Below are 6975 nucleotides of genomic sequence, written 5' to 3'. Positions count from 1 at the left end.
AGCCTAGGCGGAGTAGTCGAACGCAGATTCACTGAGCGCTCAACACAGACAGCATCGTCAGAAGGAAAGTTGATAAAATAAATTACAAATGTTGTATTGTTCGATACATATGCGTACCGAACCGAAAGCACTGTATCGAACGGTTCAATATCGATACGAATATCGTTGCACCCCTACTAATAAGCATATAAGATTTTAAATAAACTCAGTGGCTTGTGATGCCAAAGGGACACAGCATTGTTCATAATAATCCCCATTACGAAACAGTCATCTCCAGTCACGCTGAACATATACACATATAAAGGTTCAGTATAAGGACTACAGGAATTACTCCAGTCAGACAAAAAATAGTCGATAATTTGACACATTTTTATGGCATTCAAAAATGGCCAGAAGAGTGTTGAAGTTGAACTTTGACCGCAAGGATATAATAAGATGATTTATTAAGTTATACCTAAAATGTGCATTTTAAGGTCACAGTGACCTTGACCTACCAGTTCTGACATAAACTGTATATAAAGGATGGTCGTAACTAGTGGTACAAATGGGTGGACCTCCAGGGCAACGGAAAGCCACGTGACCATGACCGCTCGTTATATCACAGCGGAGTGGTAGATACAAAGCCCTGTACTGCCCTATAGATTACATTAGATTAGGTGAAACTTTATTTATCCCTCGGGTGGGTTCCTCCGGGAAATTCAGTTTCCAGTAGCACAGCACCGACAGAAGTTGCAGAATGTGAGCAGAAATATACCATATATACACATATATAAATACAGAGAATACAAAAGGGATAAATAGAATAAATAGGAATGAGAATACAAGGGAACGTCGCATTTCAAGTATTGTGAGTCTATTACACTGTTGGATATTAACAAAAACTATTGCACAGTGAAAAGGCACTACAGCTTACTTGTTCCCCCCTCCTTTGTCCCCGTTTCCCCTCCCTCTCCTCTCCAGCGAGGAGTTAAACAGTTTGATGGCGTGTGGGACAAAGGACTTTTTAAGTCTGCTGGTCCTTGACTTTGGGAGAAACAACCTGTCACTGAAGAGACTCCTCTGGTTGTTTATGGCCGTGTGCAGAGGATGCCCAGCATTGTCCATAATGTCCATATTGCACCTTAATTTGTTTTTACATAAGTGCGTGGAATGAGTCTTCAGTTGAATGTTTTTTTAAAAGGCAAAAAATACTTAAATAAGTAAACAGCGAGTCGAATTTTTGTCTTTTTTTTCTATTTATGCTTATCCGAAAATTGATCCGATCCGTGACTTAAAATTTTTGATCCGTTGCACCACTAGTCGTAACTGACATAGATTGGGTTTCAAAAAGAAGTGAAGTTAAAAAACAAGATTTTTTTTTTTCATTTGATATCTTAGTAAACTGATGAGTTTATGGTCTCTGTTGTAGTTTCTCATATACAGTATTTCAGTTCATGTAGTAAATCATGATGCAGTTTAGAGTAAAACGTGTGATAAAGCAGGTTACGGTGTCCATTATGTCACGAGCAAAAATGATTTTAAAACAATCAAGATACAGTGTTTAAAATCCTGAACTTATGGCTTTGCAAACCAGTGGGTGACATAACAGTTGCTACATCCATTTTTTGTGATGATATTTTTAATCAGCTTATTCCGCTCATTCATCTCAACAATCGTGTCAGCTGTAATGAAATTCACTCAAGATGCCTTTGTAAGAATTGACATTAGTTTATGACGTGAGGTTACGGTCACCTTGACTAGATCTTAGATCTTTGCCCACAAACGTCCAAACAATTTCCCAATCATATCCATGTGAAAGTTCAGGACCAATTAAAAGAAATCCTCTCAAGCTTTCAACACCAGTGAACATGAAAACACAATGCCTCTAGTCCCAGTAATGCAAGACATAAAAGTCACTGGACAATTTTGTTAATTCACAAAATATCATATGTAATATTTATTATTATATAGTAAATATAATAACTATGCAACACATGGTTGCATCCATCCATCTATCTATTCATCCATTCGCTTCCGCTTATCCTTTTCAGGGTCGCGGGGGGTGCTGGAGCCTATCCCAGCTGTCATAGGGTGAGAGGCGGGGTACACCCTGGACAGGTCGCCAGTCTGTCGCAGGGCCAACACACAGGGACAGACAACCTTTCACACTCACATTCACTCGCACATTCCCACCTAGTGGTAATTTGGATTATCCAATTAACCTATCCCCACAAGCTGCATGTGTTTGGACGGTGGGAGGAAGCCGGAGTACCCGGAGGGAACCCACGCAAACACGGGGAGAACATTATTTTCTTAATGAAGCTGGTTTGCATACATTGTTTTTAGATGTGCTTTTTTCTGTATTTATCTTCCCATGATAGCAAAGAAACCCTTTCTGTGAAGCAGAGTTTGAATACCTTTAAAACACAAAATAATAAATCTGCTCAAATAGCCCCATGGGGTCTTTTTTGATATTCACCAAGTTAATTCCTGTGTGAATATCTGGAGGGGTCTTACAGAGGTGGTTAGGGGTGGAACGTAGAGATATTACTTTCTTCCGATGTTCCATCACATCATTTTCTTCAGTTTCATCTAAGCAGGTGGTTGAGACACACTACACGAATTTCACAAGAATAAGTGAAAGTTCGGCTTGTTAAAACAATTTGCTTTCTTTAAAACGGAACAATGTTGAGTCTGTGCAGCAATAAGTTTGACTGTATGTTTTTTTTTCATTTGAAGAAAATAACTGTCATAGATAAACATGTTGTACATTGTTACAAAATGTTTTTATTAATTGCTAAAAAACTGAGAAGAAATCGCCTTATATCTCATTTTTACTCTGCGATATCACAGGAAAAACACACACTGCCACGTAAAAACACACATCAGGGACATCGTGACATATAAAGACACAAGGAAAGACTAATGCTGAGGATTTTTTTTAAAGCAGAGGGGCAGTAGTAAAGGAAGCAAAAGAAATACAACAAACAGACATGAAAGAGAAAGACCTCATTTAAAGACAGCTGCTGAGGTAAGTCATGCTGTGAGGCAGCAGGTGAACACTGGTGTATTACGCTCCCTTTTGTGACATTGCTGACACACTCATCCGCCTTTTAAAAGAGCAGAGTTGTGGTGCTGTGATAGCCAGCAGCACATCAGGCAGCTTAATAGTATAAAATGGCACAAATTCGAACGAGTACATTTCCAACCGAGGCGCTTTCTCTGTAGTCTATCACATGAATCGTGTTCAGTTTCTCTTTTTGAGTCATAGTGAAGCTACAAAAATAAATAAATAAGTATCCGTTTTCATTGATTCATTGACTTTTAGGGGGGGAAAAAATCTGTTCCTTCAAGTCATTTATCTCACAACAGGCTGCGATTGAGCTTCTACTCTTCTGCAGCTTGTTTCAAACATATCGGTGTCACTCTGTGAGAAATGGAGCCCATAAACCCACCAGTCAGGTGAGATTCTGAAATTAGCACGCGGCCTTTCTTCACCTCTGAGAGCGGTAATGATGAAAATGAAGGAATTCCTTTCCCTCTGTTTTAATAAGTAAGAAACTGGCTTATCCGACTTGTTCCACAAAAGTGCAGTTTGACACCTGCTTTAAATTAGAAACGATCCTCATGAACACAAAAGGGGAAGCTGAACAATACAAGGAAAAGTAAAATGCTTTAGTCAAATCTTTAAAGGTGTCACAAATTTGCCAATTTTACTGCAAAGTCTTCACCTTACCAGGTTTTAAGACTTTAAGACTTACTTGGCTTGTGTTGGAAAATGGTCAGCACCAGTGTGCATATATGAAATGTTTCTCATTTCATATCCACTGTACCTCGCATTCAAACGGCCTTGCCACTCAGCAACACTGCGGTCGCCTCATTGCCTCACTGTGGGGTAATGTTAAATGCTTAATGAGCTGTGCCTGGATTCCAGACATAGCACTTTCAGTTACAGCCAAACAGTTCACTTCTGGTTTCATTAGACCACAATTCTTTTTTTATCTGATGGCGGAGCGTTTGTTTGTTTTTTAACTATATTTAACTTATTTGTTCTTGTTTCTAATGTCTCTGTAAAGCACTTTGAATCACCTTGTTGTTGAATTGTGCTATACAAATAAACTTGCCTTGCCTTGCCTATATTAGCTGTATGTTTTGTCATCTCTAGTCATGCTTTTGTTAAGTGTCTTTTACTGCAGTTCTGAACAAATATGTTTATGTAATAATGACAACACATGAAATGTGAGAAGAAGATTTTATTTGTTGTTGCTGTTACCTTCTTTAGCAGGTAAACAGAGTGTCCCCAAACTGTGGAAACAAATGAGACTGCTGGAAACCTGAAGTGGCCGCCAGCAAATACGCTACACCTTATATTTTTTTAATGAGGCTTGAGATGTTCTGTAATAGTGTCTTTGCCCAGTTATTTTAAAAAGGCATTTAGGAAAATAAAACCCCTTGAAGTTTTATGTTTATGACATGTGAAGTTATAATATGCTGAAGTCAGATTGAGGTTTCTGATAGAATGTCAGGCAGTGGCTTCTGAAACTATAGGTGTCGATCCTGAGGAAAAATGTAAGAGCTATTGAAGTGAAATGCAGTGAGCTGGCTGCCAGTTGCTTATCAGCATAACGTCGAACATTTCAACACAGGGCATGCCTGCCTGGTCTTACTACTATTCTCTCCAGGAAGATAGATGGATAAGCAGGCTGATCTGGACTGTTGAGATGCAGTCGTGGGAAACAGACTGCAGAACATGTTGCCTTGCCAACCAAACCCCTCAGAGTATGAGGGTTAAATGTAAAAAGATTCTCTGCCAATGCAAATATAGGTTGCCATCTGTTTCCATTACACTCCTTTTGTTCTGTATTCCAAAAACATGTAAGAATGTAGCATGGTGGTGTAGGTGTTCTGGTGAGTGGTCCCTTCTCAGCATGATCCTTTTTTCTTTTTTTTTTGCTGTGAGAGTAATGTGCATATTCAGATAGTAATTACAACACCATCCTATGCCTTACAAGGAACTGGGGTATGATAGCAGGCACACGTGGGGCCCTCATAACACATCCGCCATACTCCAAATTAATAGCAACGGCCAGTGTGGGAATGTTAGCTGACCTGCACATTTGGGGTAAAAAATTTAAACCCAGTAAATACCAGAACATTTGATGTAAAATGATGTGATCGAGCCGTCCCTCTAACTCTCAGCGGTCCAAGTGAGGTGATGCGGGGTTTTACTGTGCCAATAAAAATAAAGTCAACTTCTGAGAAATTCATAAAGTTTGGTGGTCAACTTAATTTATATCTGACTATTAATCTCCAGCGGAGCCGACGGAGGGTGAAGGCAAGAAAACTGCAAACTTGTTGCTTAGGAACAGTGAGAAATAACCCTAACTTTTCTTGAAGCATCTGATCTTATCTCCCATGGTGCACATAGCTCTGCGTGTAAGTGTGTGCGCGTGTGCGCATGTGGCTGTGTGCGTGTGTGTGTATTGCGGGGGGTGGGGGAGTCAGGTTTAGCAGAGGTTGTTTCTAGGCAACTGTTTTTTGTTTTTTTTTATGTGAAACTTCTTCTGTGTTCTCTGTCGTTTCCTATTCATTATCTCTCATTTTTTCACAAATACGACTTTTCATCATTAGGGCAGGGTTGTCTGGTTCTGTGGCGTATGAGCCAACATAACTCTGTGATGATTAAATGACAACAAATAACCGCAAAGTTGCTTTTATAAATGCTTTTAATTACATTATACAGCTATTTTCCAGGGGTAACTGTCTGCAGTGCAGACTTTGATGGAGTGGAAATATTCTCACACTTTCAGTCCAAGCTTCTTCTTTTTTTTTACATGCTTGTATTTATTAGCCTCTTTAGTTGACACAGAGACATATGCAGTTTTCGCCTTCACTTTTTCCATCCAAACTTCAGCTGAAAACGTGCTGTAATTGGTTTGCCTCAATGCTATGTTGTTCACTTGCACACAGATTTTCCATACGCATGCCTAGTTATTTGTGAATTTCTGACCCATAACAAACAGCTGTTGGCTGGCTGCTTAGTTCTGCCTCAGATGAGAGCAACCTCTTTGCCACAGTCGACATACAAATAAATAAACCGTTTATTTATCAGGCTTTTAAACAACATCGAGCTCGTTATACAGTCGTTAGGATGACTTGTGTCATGCATCAGTTTGAAATGTCATCTTGTGACCTTATTATCCCCCGTTGTTGTGATTAAACCTGTATTTGTGACTCTCTTTGCTTGTGTGTGCGCTTGTCTGCAACAGGTGTTGATACATATTAACAATATTTCAGGATATTTGTCCAGCCTGGCGCGATGCATTGTGCATAATATTGTCTCAGCTTGACACTGTATTATAAATGAACACAGTTCATGTGACACAGTTACACACTAATTTGTTTCAGCTGTGCTACGCGGAGGAAACAAAACCCCAAACCACCTGCACACCAGAAAACTGTATCATTTCATAAACATTCACTTCGGCAGTACACGCAGAGCAGCTAATTACAGCGTCCACACACACACACACGCACACGCACACACCACATTGATGCTACTGATTCCTTTTACAGAAGAACCCCTTTGATTCAAGTTTTAATTGGCTATATATGAGGTGCTTAATTATGGTCTTCAAATGAGTCAGGTGGAAACCTGTGGTGGATTCTGTGTTTTGTCATATCCTAATTAAAAGCTTTTTTCCCCTGAAGGCATCCACATCAGCCAAACTCACTGAGCGTTACGCCGTGCAGGAATATTAACGGCAGGTTTGCATGGGAATCCTTGCAATTATGCAAGGCCGTCCTTTGCCCTCATTATTCAATTCAATTCAATTCAATTTTATTTATATAGCGCCAAATCACAACATAAGTCGCCTCAAGGCGCTTCATAGATACAGAGAAAAAACCCAACAATCATATGACCCCCTATGAGCAAGCACTTTGGCAACAGTGGGAAGGAAAAACTCCCTTTTAACAGGAAGAAACCTCCGGCAG

The sequence above is a fragment of the Pundamilia nyererei genome, unplaced genomic scaffold (genome assembly GCF_000239375.1).
Source record: "Pundamilia nyererei isolate P.nyererei 1_Seehausen unplaced genomic scaffold, PunNye1.0 scaffold00004, whole genome shotgun sequence".
NCBI classification, from domain to species: Eukaryota; Metazoa; Chordata; class Actinopteri; order Cichliformes; family Cichlidae; genus Pundamilia; species Pundamilia nyererei.
The sequence above is the reverse complement of the archived record's forward strand: the minus strand, read 5'-3'. Positions refer to the sequence as shown.